The sequence below is a fragment of the Eufriesea mexicana genome, unplaced genomic scaffold (genome assembly GCF_001483705.2).
Source record: "Eufriesea mexicana isolate 0111107269 unplaced genomic scaffold, ASM148370v2 scaffold5385, whole genome shotgun sequence".
Classification (NCBI taxonomy): domain Eukaryota; kingdom Metazoa; phylum Arthropoda; class Insecta; order Hymenoptera; family Apidae; genus Eufriesea; species Eufriesea mexicana.
In genome coordinates, this window is record NW_016913312.1 from 149,255 (window position 1) to 165,507 (window position 16,253).

At 51.6% G+C, this 16,253-nt stretch overlaps 1 protein-coding gene across 1 annotated transcript in view; it reads left to right on the plus strand.

The window, feature by feature from the left end:
* Nucleotides 1–16,253, plus strand: part of Dop1R2 (dopamine receptor 2) — a 59,212-nt gene that overhangs the window by 9,511 nt on the left and 33,448 nt on the right. The window lies entirely within an intron of this gene.

Genomic DNA, 16,253 nt, shown 5'->3' on the forward strand with positions numbered 1-16,253 from the left:
CGACGCTCTCGAAAAGGATCGTCCCTTTCCCTAATTGTCCTTAAAAACTACCCTCACTTCGATCTCCGAAAATATCGCAGATCTGGGCAAACCTGGTTAACGGAGGTTTTCCCTATGGGTCTGGTTTTTGTCCTGTCCACTCGCTTTCTCTCGCTTTCTCTTTCGTGATCCTTTCCCACAGAGGATCCTTAAGCTCTCGATGCTACATAAATTAATTAACTATATATTTTACGTGGTTTCTTTTCTGCTCACAAGCTACGGGTAGTGTCCCGCATATTTTGCGTGATCCCAAACAACTCGTCTTCTTCCAACACGATCCAGAGAAGCTAAATGGCTCGAAAACCCCTGGTCTAGAGCATCGAAACTTCCGGAAGCGCACGTTTTAACCGGTCTGAAGCACTTAGACGTTTGTGGTTTGTTCGTGGTTTGGAAATTTCGTCCGTTATCGAAGGTTTATCGCGGAACGAGTATTTTTACGAAATGTTTACGAACCGTTCGGTAGGAAACGCGATGGACCACGATTACGTGTTTTGAAACAACGTTGCCCGGTAGTAACCGGCACGCATGGTGGCCAGGGAAATATCAGGATTTCGGTTTGTTCGATACGAAATGTTTACGAGGAATAATTCGACACCGGGGAAACGAACGAGTCGGAGGAGCTTTTAGCGCGAGCTCTGAAACCGGTCTTATACGACCGGCTTCTATCTCGGAACAAAACGAGACCGAGTACGTACAAGCCGGAAGCTGGGTTGGAAACGGCCCGCCGGTTTACAAGTTTTCTCGACTAAATTAATCTCGGGCTTCCCTTTCAACGTATCGTTCGAGAGAACTCGGGGATCGGCAAGCTCTCTGTCGGCTTATCCCTGTCATTCTTTCGGCGAATCGGATAGCCTGGCGCCATCGGAGCGCCTTCGGAACGCGGATCGATGCCACGACCGAAAGCTCGTCGAATAACTTATTCCGTTTGTTCGACTGCCGGCGGTACGCACAGAGGAAGCAGCGTTGGCGGAGTCAGAGTGGAATCGATGAAATCGAGCCCCCAACGGACAATGTCCGCTTGATTGAATCCGTTCTCGACCCGCGTGCAACGCGAAAAACATTCCTAAAACGTAAATCGAGAGATGAACGCGACCCCGCGGAAAAACACGCGAGTTTAATCGAGCACTCCACGAAACCTTTCGCATTTTCTGCTCTGCCGAGCCAGCCGTGCTTAGGATCATCCCGTGATCTCTCCTTCCCCTGCTAGACACTGGTTAAGCCGGGCTTAGAAACGACGAACGAACGGGCGACGAACATCGTTTTCACTTTTCTGCTCTGCCGAGCCAGCCGTGCTTAGGATCATCCCGTGATCTCTCCTTCCACTGCTAGACACTGGTTAAGCCGGGCTTAGAAACGACGAACGAACGGGCGACGAACATCGTTTTCGAGGGATCCCGAGGCGGGGTACGATATATTCGCTTCTCGCGTTATTTCGACTGCTGGAAATCGAGCAATTCGGTCAGTCCGTTTCGTCGAAGATCGACGACCGGACGCTCCAAGAACGGGCACAGGGGATTAACCGTATTTATTCGACGGTTGGGAATCGACGGCGACGTTGCGGGATCGTGGAGTCGAGGAAGGGCAGGGGGGAGCATCGTTGGAGAAAATATTAAAGAAAGAGAAAAACGAGTATTTCCAGTGGAAACAAGCGGGGAAACAAACATGTCTAGATAAGCCGACAAACACGGGGCAGACAGAAACCCTCGAGGCTTCCAAGAAAACGCAGTTAAAATCTGATGTACGAGGGGAAACATAAATGTCGCGATAAATTCCGACGGCTATACGCACGGTTAAGGGTAAACAGGCGACACTGACCCCTTCGAGAACACGCCTTCGACCATTTTGCGTGCCGACCATGTCGCGATGGGTGAACGCGTATCGGGCTCAACCCCTTCCTCGCGATCCGGATAAAAATACATCTCGAACGTTCCTACGTTTATCGCGAAAGTTGTTCGAGCTAGGCTACCAGGGGTGCTCGTAGTCGCTCGTAGATGTACACACCCACTGCTCTCACCCACGTTTCGTTTTTTATTCCACGGCTACACGATGGCGAGCTAGACCTGTCGTTATCTGGCCGCAGCACACGCCGCGTGCCATTAACATATTAATAACACGTAACGCGTAACACGGTGGAACCAAAGCACCGCGCCTCTAATCTATTCGGAAACACAGGGGTGGAAATATTTCGTGACATCGTGTGACAGCGCGTGACAGCCGGCCGAGGAAACTTTTACATACAAATGCACTCGAATTCCTGACCCCCAGGAGTCTCACTTTCTCCGAGCTTTTATTTTCCACCCCTACGCCATAAGCGAGTTTCGATAGGGTCGCTTTGTCTTTGTCACGCGGCCGGAATGAGAATTAGCTAGCTGTAGGGACGCTTTTCCCTATGCTTTCCCACTCGCTGCCAAACGCACAGCGTGTTTCTGCTCGATACTCGCGTATTATCGTACCCCGGATGCGGTGTACGCGTCGCGACGGCTGACCCTCTTCGAGTATCCGCCCCGAACTTTGCTTAGATTACTCGTTGTCCATTTCCAGTGCACTTTGTTCCTAAGCGGCGATTAACCGCTGCGATTCACGCGCGTAGTTTAATCGGCTGCTGGAATAATCTCGCGTGGGAGACCGGCGATGGGATCAATCGACTTTAACCCTTGGCGGGTGAAATCGCGGCGTGGTTGCCAAGCTACAAAGACGAGAAGAAAGAGAGTTTGTAGCGGAGTTCGAAGCGAACCAAGCCACATGTACGGTCTATCCGAGTAAAATCGTTTGACCTATCGCGGATAAGTCGAAAGGTACACGATTCGGTTACCTCGATAGTGCTCGTGGAGAAATCGGCGCGTACGGGTAACCAGCGAGACGGAGGAAAATGGCGCACATTGGTTAGGCGGGAAGTGGGGAGAAAAGTGCGGGTAAATCTGCTTGTAAACCGATACTTCGGCACGATTTGCCAGCGTAAAGGCACGCGACTTGCGTGACGAGCGTAGACCCACTTCGTTACCTGGGCTTATATATTTTTTTTTCCAGCGACGGCCACGGCTTGCACGACCTCCGTCAGCCGAGCGAGGGGAAAAAAGGTCGTTTATAAAAAGCGCGGCTTCTAACGTGTAAGTAATTACGTACACGCTTCACGGTTAACGCCGGCGATTCGTGTGCGTGCGATCTTACATCTCTAACGGAGGCCTGTTTACCTCGGTCACCGTGCGAGATCTTGGCCTCGCAGCCTCGACGCACAGTCGAGGATCGTCGTCGAACCGCGGGATAAATATTCATCGAGAACGGGGAAAATGATAGGGTAAAATTCGAAGAAACTAAATAATAAATCGACTGCGTAATAGCTTCCGACCAGTTTATAATACATTCCGTAATTACCCATGTTTGCTGCATTGCGCCACGCATAAATATCTGTTCGTGCGTTCGCCATTGACACGGTGAATGGAATTTCGCGAGCATACGGCTGATATAATTTTTCATTTACAACCGCTAATGGTCCCATAAGTGATTCGACTCAACCGTTCGATGTAAGCCGACAGTAGTAACGGGCTGCGCCGGTCAGACCGTGGCGTTTCAGTTTATACCGCGACACGCGCGGCTACCTCCCGTTCCCCGACTGTAATCCATCGCGTCGTCAATTTGCTGGACCAAGTTATCTTTCCATTAGCGGGGATAATCGACGTTCTAATATATTTTTACACCGGGCCAGAGTCACCCCCGTTTTCACTGTCGAGATTACGCGATTTCCGCCGCGTAATCCGCGTGTCGTTCACCCCGCCGTAAGGCAACAGTGGTAAAAACCGACGCACCCATTCGGTTCAATAAGCGGATTATCAATCTCTCGAGGGTGTCCCCGGCGATTACGGACAGTTTTTGCCAGCGGTTTCCCGCCGATAATGCCCCAATGGCGATCTCGCAGTGATTCCGCGAGATCGATGGATCGCTCCGATATGCTTCCCGGTGCTCTGTTTAACGTCTTTTTATCGATACTGCGGCTAAGGGATCTGCAAGTTTGCTCGTAAAAGGTTGACTAAAGAAGTTTCCATCGCGAAACACAGCGAGAAGCTGAGAAAGTACGAGATTTGCGGGTCGGTAAGAGGAACGCTTAATTGCGGTATCTCGCCACGGTCGATGGATTTTACTGCCGGCGCATCGCCTCGGTTTGATCTACCGCTGATCCCGCTAGCCGTCCAATGGTTGAAATTTTTGTCAGGCGGTCAGGACGATCCGTGGACGATCGATCCGCGGGAAAATTCGCCAACGGCGGTTCGTTGCTCGGTGGAACAGGAGAAAGAACGAACGAAAGCACCGGCGAAAGCACGAGCGCAAGCACGGGCGAAGTCTTGGTAACTTCGGGGAGGTGAACTGCTCGTAAATCAGAGTTTTACCCCAGAGACACATGGCTGGCTGCGAGTTGGTCTATGTTTATTGCTAGATCGTAAACGGACGAAGGATAAAGGACGAAGTTACGGGGTACCTTGGACTCTAATTACAGACAAAGACGTGGCAGTGTCGAAACGACGGATATCGATACAGTAGTCGGCGAACGATCAGGCGTAGAAACGGAATCGGGAAGGCCGTGATTTATATGGCGGAACGGCTGGTGAATGGCGTCCACGAAAGTGATATGGGAATCCCGAAGGAACCGACCATGGATTTCTTTGACGCGTGATAATAGGCGGAGGCACAAGGCTAAAAAGGATTTATCGGGAGCCGTATTTCGTTCGCATACGCGACAAAATCGCGGGCTGGAGCTTCTTGTTTAGCCCTGGAAGGATTTATGGGCGTGCCAGGCCGGGAGTAGAAAAGGAAGCACGCGAATACACGGAGGACACCGGCTAAGCCGAAAGCCTCTATATCAAAAAACGGAATTGACTTCGACGCGAGTAATTCCAAGCTGGATCTTTCAATTACCCGTGGCCCACCGTTCGTAATTTTCAAGGAGGTCGTTAATGGAATTAGGCAATTCCCGTGGATCTAGTTTTTGCCACCGTTGCGGATAAATGGCACGGGATCCTCGGTATAGAGAGCTTTCCGGCCGGGATTTCGAGAAATTTAGTTTTCTATTTACGAGCTATCGCTCTGCACGACCTTCCTTCGACGAGATGTACGAGACGCACGATCCTCGTGCTGGAAATAAGTCGTCGTATACGAGAACAATGAAACGGTATCGCGTTCCACGGCGTTGAGTAACGTCAGGGCACAAAGAGGAAAAGGCAAAGGGAAACAAAGGGATACGAGATTCCTGCAGGAGTAATAGACTTCGATCTAAAGACACGGTGCTTCTCAAATTAGGAAGCATTCCCCGAGCCGCCTGGGAAGAAAAGAAATCTTGCGAGAGGAAAAAAAGGAGTTGAGGAACGACTCTCTCTCTTGAGAGAGTGTCGAGTTTTTCTGGCCATTTGCCGCGTATCGATCACACTGGATCTCGTTCATCCGTAAGGATCAAGTTCAACGATGGCCTTCTTCGTCTCTTGCGCCAACGATATCGAGCGTTCGAGGGGTGTGGGCTGCAGATGCCAACGATAATAACTACTAAGCGATGAACGCCCGTAAATAGCCAACGCGCTGCGCACTGAAGAACAGGCCGTAAATAAAACGTACGCCAACAACTCTTGCAAACAACCAACTTCGCTACCGTGTACGTCTGGTTGTTAACCCGATTCTTTTCAATCCCCTTCATCTGGATTTCATTCGCAAGGGGGAGTACGAAACAGATGTGACCGCCGAATTGGCTCGCTCCTCCGCTTCTTTTTATTCCCTTCCTTTCATTTCCTCGTCAACCGTTACGTACAAGCAGCGGAACGGTCGCTGGAAAATGTGACTCGGGAGGAAACGTTTCTCGAACGTCGATTCGTCGCGAGTTAGTTACCCAACGATCGTGAACGTGGCCGAAGAGAGTGTCAGGTGCGAAAGATCTTCGTGCAATTCGTCAGAGTTCACGCGGCGACAAATTTCCGGACAAGCATTTGGTATCCAAGTCGCTGCGCGTTTCCCTCGATCCACTTCCCACCATTTCCAACTCTCATCGTCTCTGTTAGGTCTATTATCCATAGCCTAAAGGTAAAGCACGCGGCGCCGACCTTCCAGACGCGTATTCGCTATCCGCGAGAAAGCAGGGTCCCTTGGAACCAAGACGTAGCACGCGGACTTGAAATTTCAATTTCAATTTCAGCTTCGTCGTCGATTTCGAACAGAGAGAACGTCGAGGTCTCCTCTTCTCGACATTCCTCCTCGAACGTTCGAATTCTTCCGCGTCGATTGCTTAACCTGTCATTGTGTCAAGATCGGTGGCCGATTGATCGACGAAGGACGTTCCTCGGATTCTTCTATTTCTACCGCGATACTTGGCCGTCTATAAAAACCGTATCAAAGCGAATGGCTCAGGCACACCGCCGCTGTCAGCTTGTTAGCGCGAATGAATATGGATTATCCGCGGGACAGTGGCACGACAAAGGTGGAAATGTCGTATCGGCGGTTCGATCGATCGATTCTTTCCGCCGCTGCCACACCAGCTGCATCGTATTTGCATCGAAGAAACATTGCGGTGCAACGGGACTACGATTTTCCACGTCCGTCCGATATTCCGCAGGAATTCGGCTACGCCTCGTAAATGGAAATAGTTGCCCGGTCGTGTATAACCGCTCCGCTAGGCTGACTCTGCTCCACCTCCCGCGGACAATTACGTTTTAATTAAAATTATCCCGAGATCCGATCGGGGCTTCGCGTTACGCATCTGGCTAGGCGTGAAAATTCCCCGTGACTGCTCCGCGATCAGGGTTATTATCTCTCGAGGCAACGGCGACTGAGATTTATAGTCGCGAGGAATATCGGCGAACGTGAGCGTTTCGCCGGGTCATATCGGCTCTCACCCCGTGGTAAAAGGTTAAAGGGACAGAATTTTCAAACGGCTGCCTCACGTGACCTACGTTTACGACCTACACTTTGGCGTTTTTAATTCTTTCCACCGACTTCCGTCGAGAGACCTGCGCTAGAATTTTCAATAACGCGTTATCATCCCGTGACCTATGCTCCACGCTCCAACCCCGACCACCACCTCGTTACACGTGCAGCTAGAATACGATTCGATCTTCGAAGCGATTAGACTCGAGATACAATCCGTGAAAGGATGTTGCCTGTAAAGGGTTCGCAGCTGCAGTCGCGGGGCGGCCATGTTTTTGTGCCAGCGACGCGATGCGGCCGCGAGATACGATTCCGTTGCAGCTCCGACTGCGATGCACAGGGCGCGGCCGAAGCAATTGGATTAAAGGGCCGGAAATAAAAATAGACGACATGGATTTCCTCGTTTCCCCGAGCATTCACGCCGTTATCGATTATCGGTAAATTCGCCCGTCGCGGGTTCAACTCGCGCCCCATCTAATCTCGGCCCCCGATCGATCCCGCCCAATTTTTCCGCCTTTCGCGGGGCCACCGTCTTCGAACAGTCGCGAAACGCAACAGGTGAAACGTTCGGAAACTCGTTAGCGACTAGAAGCGATTGTCTAGTCCGCTTAGAATTGCAACGACCATCATTCTCACCCTTGCCGCTGAATGCATTCCGACTTCGAGGACTTTCTCCCAAGTCCCTAGAAAATCTCCGTTTCCTATACATATAACGTCCCAACCTTCCAATAGTGTCCCAGTTCTGGTCTAAGGCAGGGCCTGCTAACGTAGCCTTACCGATGAGTCCACTAGCAGGCCTCGGACGAAACGCATCCCTTCCTTCTGCTAACGTCCCTTCCGACACCACCGCCACACGAGTATACCTGCGACCTAACCGATATCAACAACCCCGTGGGGAAAACCCCCCTCGGTATCTCCCTGTTCTTCGCCCACGAGCGTTAAGAGATCGCATCCTCTGCCAGGGGTCGCGTCTCCTCTCTAACGAAGGTGCACGAGTCTCTGGTTCTGCGAGTTTCTATGGGTTTCTCTCATTCATCCTGTTCGTCCGATCCTATTTTACTACCCTCAACTATGGTACATTTACAATATAGCGTTCTATAGAAACTACTCTCGTCCATTCTGCTCCTTTGAAGGGATCGCGCGGGATCGAGGAGGACGTTTTGCAAGCTCCTCCGCGATATTCCATGACTCGTGTACCATTCTCAGCGGTACGAAATTCCAACCAGAATAACGTCTGCTTCTGACCTGATCCTGTTCGATTCGTCGATCGGAAATCAGTTTATCCGCGACTCCCGCGACTCCGTTGATAATACCCACGGAACACCGAGAATCGATGCTAGCTAAACGGCGAATACGAAACGAAACGCGGTTTTCCACGTCGTTCCGTTTAATCCGCGATCTCGCGGAAAGGCAAGGCGATACGAAGACTCGAGGAAGGACGAATGCAGCGGCAGCTTTCGATTCGGTGGTTCCCCAAGAACGCTGGCTCTCTTCCAAAAGCAGGAACGCGCGAAGGTTAGAGCGGAAGGACGCGTTTGGATTCACGGTTGCCGCAGTAATTGTTACAAATTATTCGTGACACTTTTCGCGAGAAGCCATACCGGGCACCGCCTTTGACCGCGCCGTTTGCCATCCAGGTTATCCGATTCACGCTCCGACGATCAACGCCTTCCTACCTAATTTATTCCGGCTTCTTCGACTTTTGCCTTCGTATCGATTAAACGACTATCGCAGAGCGCGCATTCGATTCCGTCCCTCTCGCGAATCCGCTTTCTCCGCTCGCGATTGCGTCTTACCCCGGCTGATTTCGTTTCCCGCAGCATTTCCCGGCAACGTACTCCAATGCTTTCGATGCTCCCTTCGTTTCTCTATCCATCGCGACGTTCCACGGTATTTCCGCGACTCTGGGCATCGCGGATGCTTCCTCGCGGAACTTCATCATCGAGCAAAAGTGCAAGACAAATACGAGCTACGGATGGAACTATAACGCGAATACTGGATGGGCGATCCTTCTGGGACGCATCGAGTTTTCCGTAAGACGTACCTTCTACGGAGACTCTGAACTTTCGACTTGGAAACTTGACGCTTCATCCGGGATCGCGGATCGACCTGGCGCCAGCGGAGAGAACCTGGCTGAGAAATTCTTTCCTCTACCAATCAGGGAGAGGTGTTAAAGTCTAAAGATAAATAAACAGGTGATAAAACGTGGAAGAGGAGACGGCGGACAAAGTCCACGGGGTCACGAGTTTGCGGTGGAAACTTTTTGCCAGGACCTCGATCAATCTCTGCTGGAGGCCGAGGAAACGATACGGCGATGGCTGCAAATTGCGAAAGAACTCGTTCCCAGGTTCCAATTTATCTCGGCCAGTGGAAACGTCCTTTTGATCGCGGGCCACCGTCTTTGAACTATCGAGAAAGACACGGGAATACCTCGCTGGGAGGAATGTCTTGCAATTACGAAATGTCGGCGACCATTGATTCGCGTTCCTCGCAATTCCTACGTCTGTCCTGGGCAAGATTTTAATGAAACTTTGACCGATTTCTTGGAGACGATTTATGGCACGCTACGTACGTGTACCCTCGCGCGATCACGTTCCACGACAATTGCGTTGTTACGGGAACCGGAGCCAATTCTCTCCACCCCTGTCGGTGTTTCGAGAAACTCTAAAATGTTTCTTGAAATACGTCGCGTACGCTAACCGCAGTGGACCAAGTCCAGAGTATTCGAACACGCGAATTCGGAAGAAATAGCTGATACCGATACTCTGCGAGAAACAACTCGTCTTTCGATTGGCGTGTGGGGATCCCCCCACGGGGGTTTATAGACGGTCGATGACTCCTTGTTTCGCTCGGTCTAGGATCTTGTGGTTCCTACTGACGGGCTGATGTTCCTATGCTGCTGCCTAGTTGGTATCCCCTTGGTTGTCGTGCTATGATATGGATAGCAGGTAGAAAGACGGTAAGAAAAGAAAGGGGTGAGCTTTTCGTCCTGGGCGTACTAGTGGACTCGTCAGTAAAGCTTTTCTAGCAGACCCTGCCTTAGACGAGGATACCTAAGTGGCATAGGAACTTCTATTCAAGGGTGGTCGAGAATTCACCGAGGACTTGCGAGAAAGTCCTCGAACCTCCTTCGAGTAGGAATCCATTGGCGAGGGTAAGAACGTTGGTCGCTACAAATACGATCATTTCGGTACCTAATTTATGCAACCCCTATTTGTCTTATCTTATTTCTGCGTAGGAGAAAGGAAAAAAGCAAAACGATCGAAGACAACGAGTCGAGTTGCTTGTAATCGAATTTCAAATTTCATCCCCGTCACTCGATCGCGATTGCGGGCGTCTGTGTAGCTCTATTAGGCGAAGAGGCTGCCAAGCAGATAGAGGACGACGGATAACCTCGCTGGCGTCGGATAACTCGTTTCGTATCCCATCGATGTGCGCGATTTTCGGGCTGCATCGAGATTCGCGAAATTAATGCGGGCGCCATCAGCAGATGGATCTTCGCGTGCTGATTGCCTGCGACAACCCTGCGCTCGCGAACAGAGTGCACGGGTTTCGATGAACGATCGCAAACCGACGAATCTCTGTGCTGGCTAATGAATTTTTCCAAACGACCTCGACCTGCCATTTTCGCCAATGAAAAGGAACCATATTCCTCGGGGTCTTGATATTCGTATCGATGATGGCGGTAATTCCTTGCGCGAGGCAAGCAGGTCTACTCGAAACTCGGTTCATTAATTTCGCAAAAACAAAGTTGGGAAGCTAAAGAGACTCGGGGACTCGAGAGACGGGCTCGAGTTTAGTCTTTGATATAAAACCAGCTGAATTTCGGAGTATCTTTGTCTTTGGCAAGTCCTCTTTCGAAAAGCTGCATCGATTTTCGCCGCGATCTTCTCACGTTCCGGCTGCCACTCGAGCTTCTCTCTCCCTTTGGCATCGATGTTCACGCACGTAACGATATTCGACGTGTCGAGACCTTAAATCAGTGACGCGAGAAGCTTCGCGCGGCAACGTGACAGGCAAAGGTTCCTCGACAGTGTCTCGTTCAGGCGTGTAACGCGATCAAATAATGATCGCGTACCACGCTTCTCGTCCACTGTTCCCGGGCTCTGCGCGTATGCACGCGTGATTTAACGCGGGAGTAACGAAAAATGACGCAGAACCGTTCCAAGGACACACGTGGGCGAGTATAGACGCCGCTGTCAAGGAAAATCGGATCGCTTCTCCCTCACTCGTTTACCCCGCGTTCTCAGTTCATACTTTTCACCGATCTCGCGTTCTCGACGCCGTTTCGCGATCGGTAAGAGACCTGTTCCCATCGCGAAAGGAGATTGACAGCCGGGTTGGAAACTCGACGCACCGGAGAAGGGAGCATCGCGTGAAAAGCGTGCAACAGGAATCAGTAGAACGAGTACGTCGCTGGTTCGCCGGAAAATTGTCCGAACTGTCGAAGCTTATTAGACCGTGACGCCAATCACTCCGCGTCCTCGATAAATTCGTTCCGTTGCAGCTCGTAATTGCATTTGCCTTGCAACAACGACATTGTTCCCTCGGCCCGCCCCCTCTTCCTGTCTCTCGGCCCTTTCTCCACCCCTGCCCCGCCTTTTTTCTTTTTTTTTTTTTTTTAACCGGATGCGAGAAATGAAATTATCCTTCATTCGCAGAAGAATCTCCCATCCCTCGCGGAAAATCGAATCGAACGCAAACCACTTTGCTCCCGGGGGATGGCGAAACTCGTCGAGGGTTGGTGAAAGCGTAACCAGTGGCTCGGTCGCGATCGTTGTCAATGGAAAACACCGAGCCGAATCGCGCAAGTTTGGCGAAAATCACGGCTGTCCGGAAATGTAACGATACGAAAGTAGATTCGCGTAATTGCGCGACGAATTAGAAATCGCCGATTGTCCAGTCGCGCGCGCAATCTATTTCGCGCGAGCCATTTCCTGTCAATTTTTCATCGACGCTCAGCGCGATTCGTCGATATTCCCGAGTGTCGTTGCCCCGAGGGGTAGTCCGGGATTTCCTCTTAAATTATTTCGTCCTCGAAACCCTCCGCGAGGCAAAGCAGCAAAATATGAATTTATAAATTCCGCGAAATAGACGGTCGCGTCGAGGATGCAGGAGGACCGCTTGGAGAAGGCTGTTTGTAGGAGAAACCTCCATGGAGGACGCTCCAGAGAAAACACTCGGTCACGATTCATCCTCGAGTCGTAGGATCGTCCAACGAAGCGGTTTCGCGTCACCGTGGTCGGAGAAAAGTCAATACGATCGAACGGAAGGACGGTGTAATTGAATTTGCCGCGTTGCTCGCTAGTTTAACCTTTATTTCGCGTTCGTGCCAGACGGTTTCCTTCGTTCGGAAGCTCCTGTCATTGCAATTCCTCGCGAGATCCGCAAAGCGATAGTTCTACGGGAGTCAAAGTCTGTTCCGTTCAATTTCGCGTTCGACACCCACGTGTCCCGACAATATCCCAGGCCCAGAGTCGTCATTCCGATGTCTAGGCTGCGCCAAGATCTCGTCGAGACATCGATTCTTCTCTTTCGCCCAATCGGATCTCAGCCCCTGGCTTCCAGGCCTCCGTATTCTCTTCTCCCTCGATCTCTGGATGTCTGGGAGGGAGAAACGGTTTCCCAGCCATCGATGCCCGTTCCCAAATTAAATTCCCATTTCTGGCTCCTTTTTCCTTTTCCCTTTTTCGTTATTCCGGCAGCAGATACCAGCTTGTCGCGAACTCTGGCGACTGGAACCTCATTTTCCGCGACTTCGATTCGCTCATCGAGCTGCAAATGGAACGGAATCGGTATCACTCGTTAAAGTCAATTACCAATTGGAATTCGAGCCGGTGGGTACACGGGACAGATGGAAAACGGCACGGTGAACGCGTTTTTTCCTTCCGTTAATTTGCTTGCCTTTTTCACCCGTTGGCCCGAACCGGCGAAATCAAAGGACAAATCCAACGGTAAACGGCAAAGTTTCGCGTGGCCACGCCTGTTTACCGAATTTCTCGCTACGCGACGGCAGTCCGGATTGTGTTTGCGCTCGGGAAAATGTTTGCACTCCGTGCGACAAAAATCACTATCGCTGTCCCGTGCCAGCGACGGGGCTGTCCCGAACAACCCCCGACTGCGAAAAACATCCCGTCAACAGGGGATATCTCGCGAATCATATCGTACAGGACGGTGATTTATCAGCAGCGAGAGTCGGATAAGTGGTCGTAAAGGCGATTGCGGAAGTGCTCGTGAGGAACGGTTGTTACGCGGTTCGAGCAAGGAAAGCTCGATTAGCGACCCCGACAACGACGACGACGCTAATGCAGCTGGAACTAAAAGTTGCTGGCCTAGCTGTTTGCCCTCGCGTTACCTCCCGGTCGGCCATTTCTGTTCTCGAGATTATTCATCTCGCTAGATTTTCGCTGAGAAACGTGTTCGGGTGGAGTCAGAGCAGACAAGGAGTACGTAGGAAAAGGGCTCCGACGGATCGAAAGCGACGTCAGCTTTTACATCTAATGGAGAAGAGACGAGTCCGCTTTTATCGAAGTCTTCTTCCCTTCCAGCTCCTAGGCTAATCGATCACGGTTATCCTCTAAATCTATAAAGTCGATAAAAGATCGCGTTTATCGTGGAACGTTCGACCTACGAGTCTTCTATAATTTCATCCGTTAAACAGGTTCGTCGCTTGATAAATTACGCTCGTTTCACCGGCACAGTTCCTCCGTCTCAGGATCGAGAGAGAATGAAACCGTGGTAGCAGCGAGAGATAACGCTTTCTAATTTGTCCCAGTCAAAACGCGTCTATCGCGATCCCCTTATCTTCGACCTCCTTTCTCCAACGTCCAATCGATCTCGTTCGTTCAACGATCGGTATTAAAAACCCCGAGTAACGTCGTCGAGCTTCCATTCATCTCCGCCAGCCGGTCGACGGGCAGGAATCCTCGAGTTCAAGCCAAACACCATCGACGACTCGAACGTTAATGGGTCCATGGGCAACAACAGGCTGCGATATCGTCGCGAGCCACGCATAGTGTTCCACGGCTAGTGTTCCGTGTCCGAGCTAACGGGACATCTCTCACATTCGACCAGGATTATCGTCGATTCTAACAGGTCGCGCCAAGCATCGCAAGCCTCCTCCGCGAAATACGCAGCCGAATTCTCTGGCACGGGATGCTGTCATCGAATGACGAACAATCACGACCACTCGCGACGAAATAACGCATTCCTCGCACGATCGTACCTATTTCACCGAGACATCGTCGCTGCCGCGAAACGATTTCCACTTAGGCAGCTGTCGTACGCGCGAATCTAAGCGCCACAGGAACTTGGAGAAGTTACTCGACGGAGGACGTATATATCCGGAGGAACTACTTCGCCGTGCGTTTCGACGCGTTTCGCGATTGTTGCAACGCCGATGGGAAAAATGCGAATTACTCGCGGAACGAGGAGCAAGTTTCCCCGGCATTCTAATCGCTATTTAATTAGTTGGTCGCGCCAGCGATTGGAATTTCGCAGCGACGCGTGCCCCGATCGATTTAAATTCCCCGCGCGTCTGCCTCGTTCGAGACGATGCAAATGAGGCGGAGTAAAACGAGGGATGCGACTGCAATGCGATTTTTCCCGAAAAATTCGCCGCTCTAGTAAGTTCCTCGAGCTCGCGAGACGATTCGAAACGTTAATCGTTTCGGAACAGATGTCGCCTGGAACATCGCGTTTTCGGAGGGCGATTATTCGCCGAGGAGTTGCACGGGCAGAAATGGAAACGGACGGTAGCCCCGTCCGGAGGATCTGATCGATTCACAGCGCAGTCCGGAACAGGCCGCAAGGCATCCATTCAACCGCACACTCGGTCGATTTAATAGCCTAATCGCGTACGCGCGAATGCTAGGCAAACTTTCGGCAAACGCTCTGCAAGTAGTCCGATTCGAGGCGTACACGTGTCAGAAGTCATAAGCTCCGTCGTACCGCCTTCCAATCCAAACCGTATCCGACAAATCTTCCTGGGTATAATTACTACCTCTATTCGCGGTGAATAGACCGGCAGGTCTGCCAGGTTCAGGCTGGAGATTTCGAAACAGGTGCGCGAAACAGCGAGGATACGAGCGGAGTGACGTGAGTAAAAATTTTGGAAGCTTTCCCGAGGGAAGGGGGTCGAAAGCTCGGTGTAAAAATGGCCATCGTCAGCGTGTCTCGCTATCTCCGATGTGCTTCTCGCTGGGGACTATGAATCGAAGGAACATGCAAGAGTTCCTTCGACCCAGCATCGGCCCGTGTATGGAAATTCGAGGGCCTGGGAAATCGAGGGACCGATCGGACGGTGCGGCTGACTCGGTTAGCAGCTCGGAATATCGAAAGTCAAGAATAAACGAGGGCGGTTCGTTTTCGACGTAAACGAGCGGTTCGCCCCGTGTTCGATACGCGACGACGTTGCAAGGTTTATCGGCCCTGACACGTGTTACGACGACGACCGAATCGACGGCTACGATGACGCAGAAGGGGTGTGAACGAGACAAAATCCGAGGCTCGGGATCCGGGGGCCAGGCTACATCCCAGCGTTGATCGTTTCACGATCGAAACCCCTTTGATCAAGTAGCGGTAAACATTCTCGCAGGTCACGGATGAAAGCTCGGCCCTGTTTCCAGCCTCCGGTCTGGCCACGAAATCACACACCCCTCTGTTCGCCACCCCCTCTCTCGCATGCCTCTTTATCACGCTTTTCCCCGGGCTAAATATAGACTCGGGGTACTGCACGCTGACGAAAAATTGCTAAATCGTTTATACCGGCGGAACGTTCGCGTGAGCGCCGTCGCTGAATGATCGACAATTACACGAGCGGGGAGCTAACCCGTGTATTTCGCGCGGCGTTGGAAACCCCGAGTTCGCGGAGTGGCGGAACAGTGGCGGAAATGGAGCGAGAGGAAATGCAGCTAGACGTATCGCGCGACGGATTCGCGAGATAAAAACGGACAATCTTCCTGCGTTAACGGGAGAATTCTCATGTTGTTTTCCCTTTGTCTGTTTCAGGTTCACGGAAAGATGCGACGGGTCGTGAAAGCGGTCTAATCGAGGCTGAGAAAGGTACTCGCGAGTGGAATCGTCGAGAGCTAACGACATCGGGACAGGTCGGAGGATAGACGCAAAGATTCGAGTACTGATCGACGGATCGTGCTGGTGGATTGACGAAAAATGAGCGAGCAGAGGGGAATCGGGAGGAAGAAACACGGCGTCGACGGACCGACGACCTGATAGAAGAAGCAGGTCCTTGATCGAAAGAGCGCGCGAAGGTGGCTGCGCGGCGATCGTGCGACGAAAAATGAACGAAAGCGCGGTCT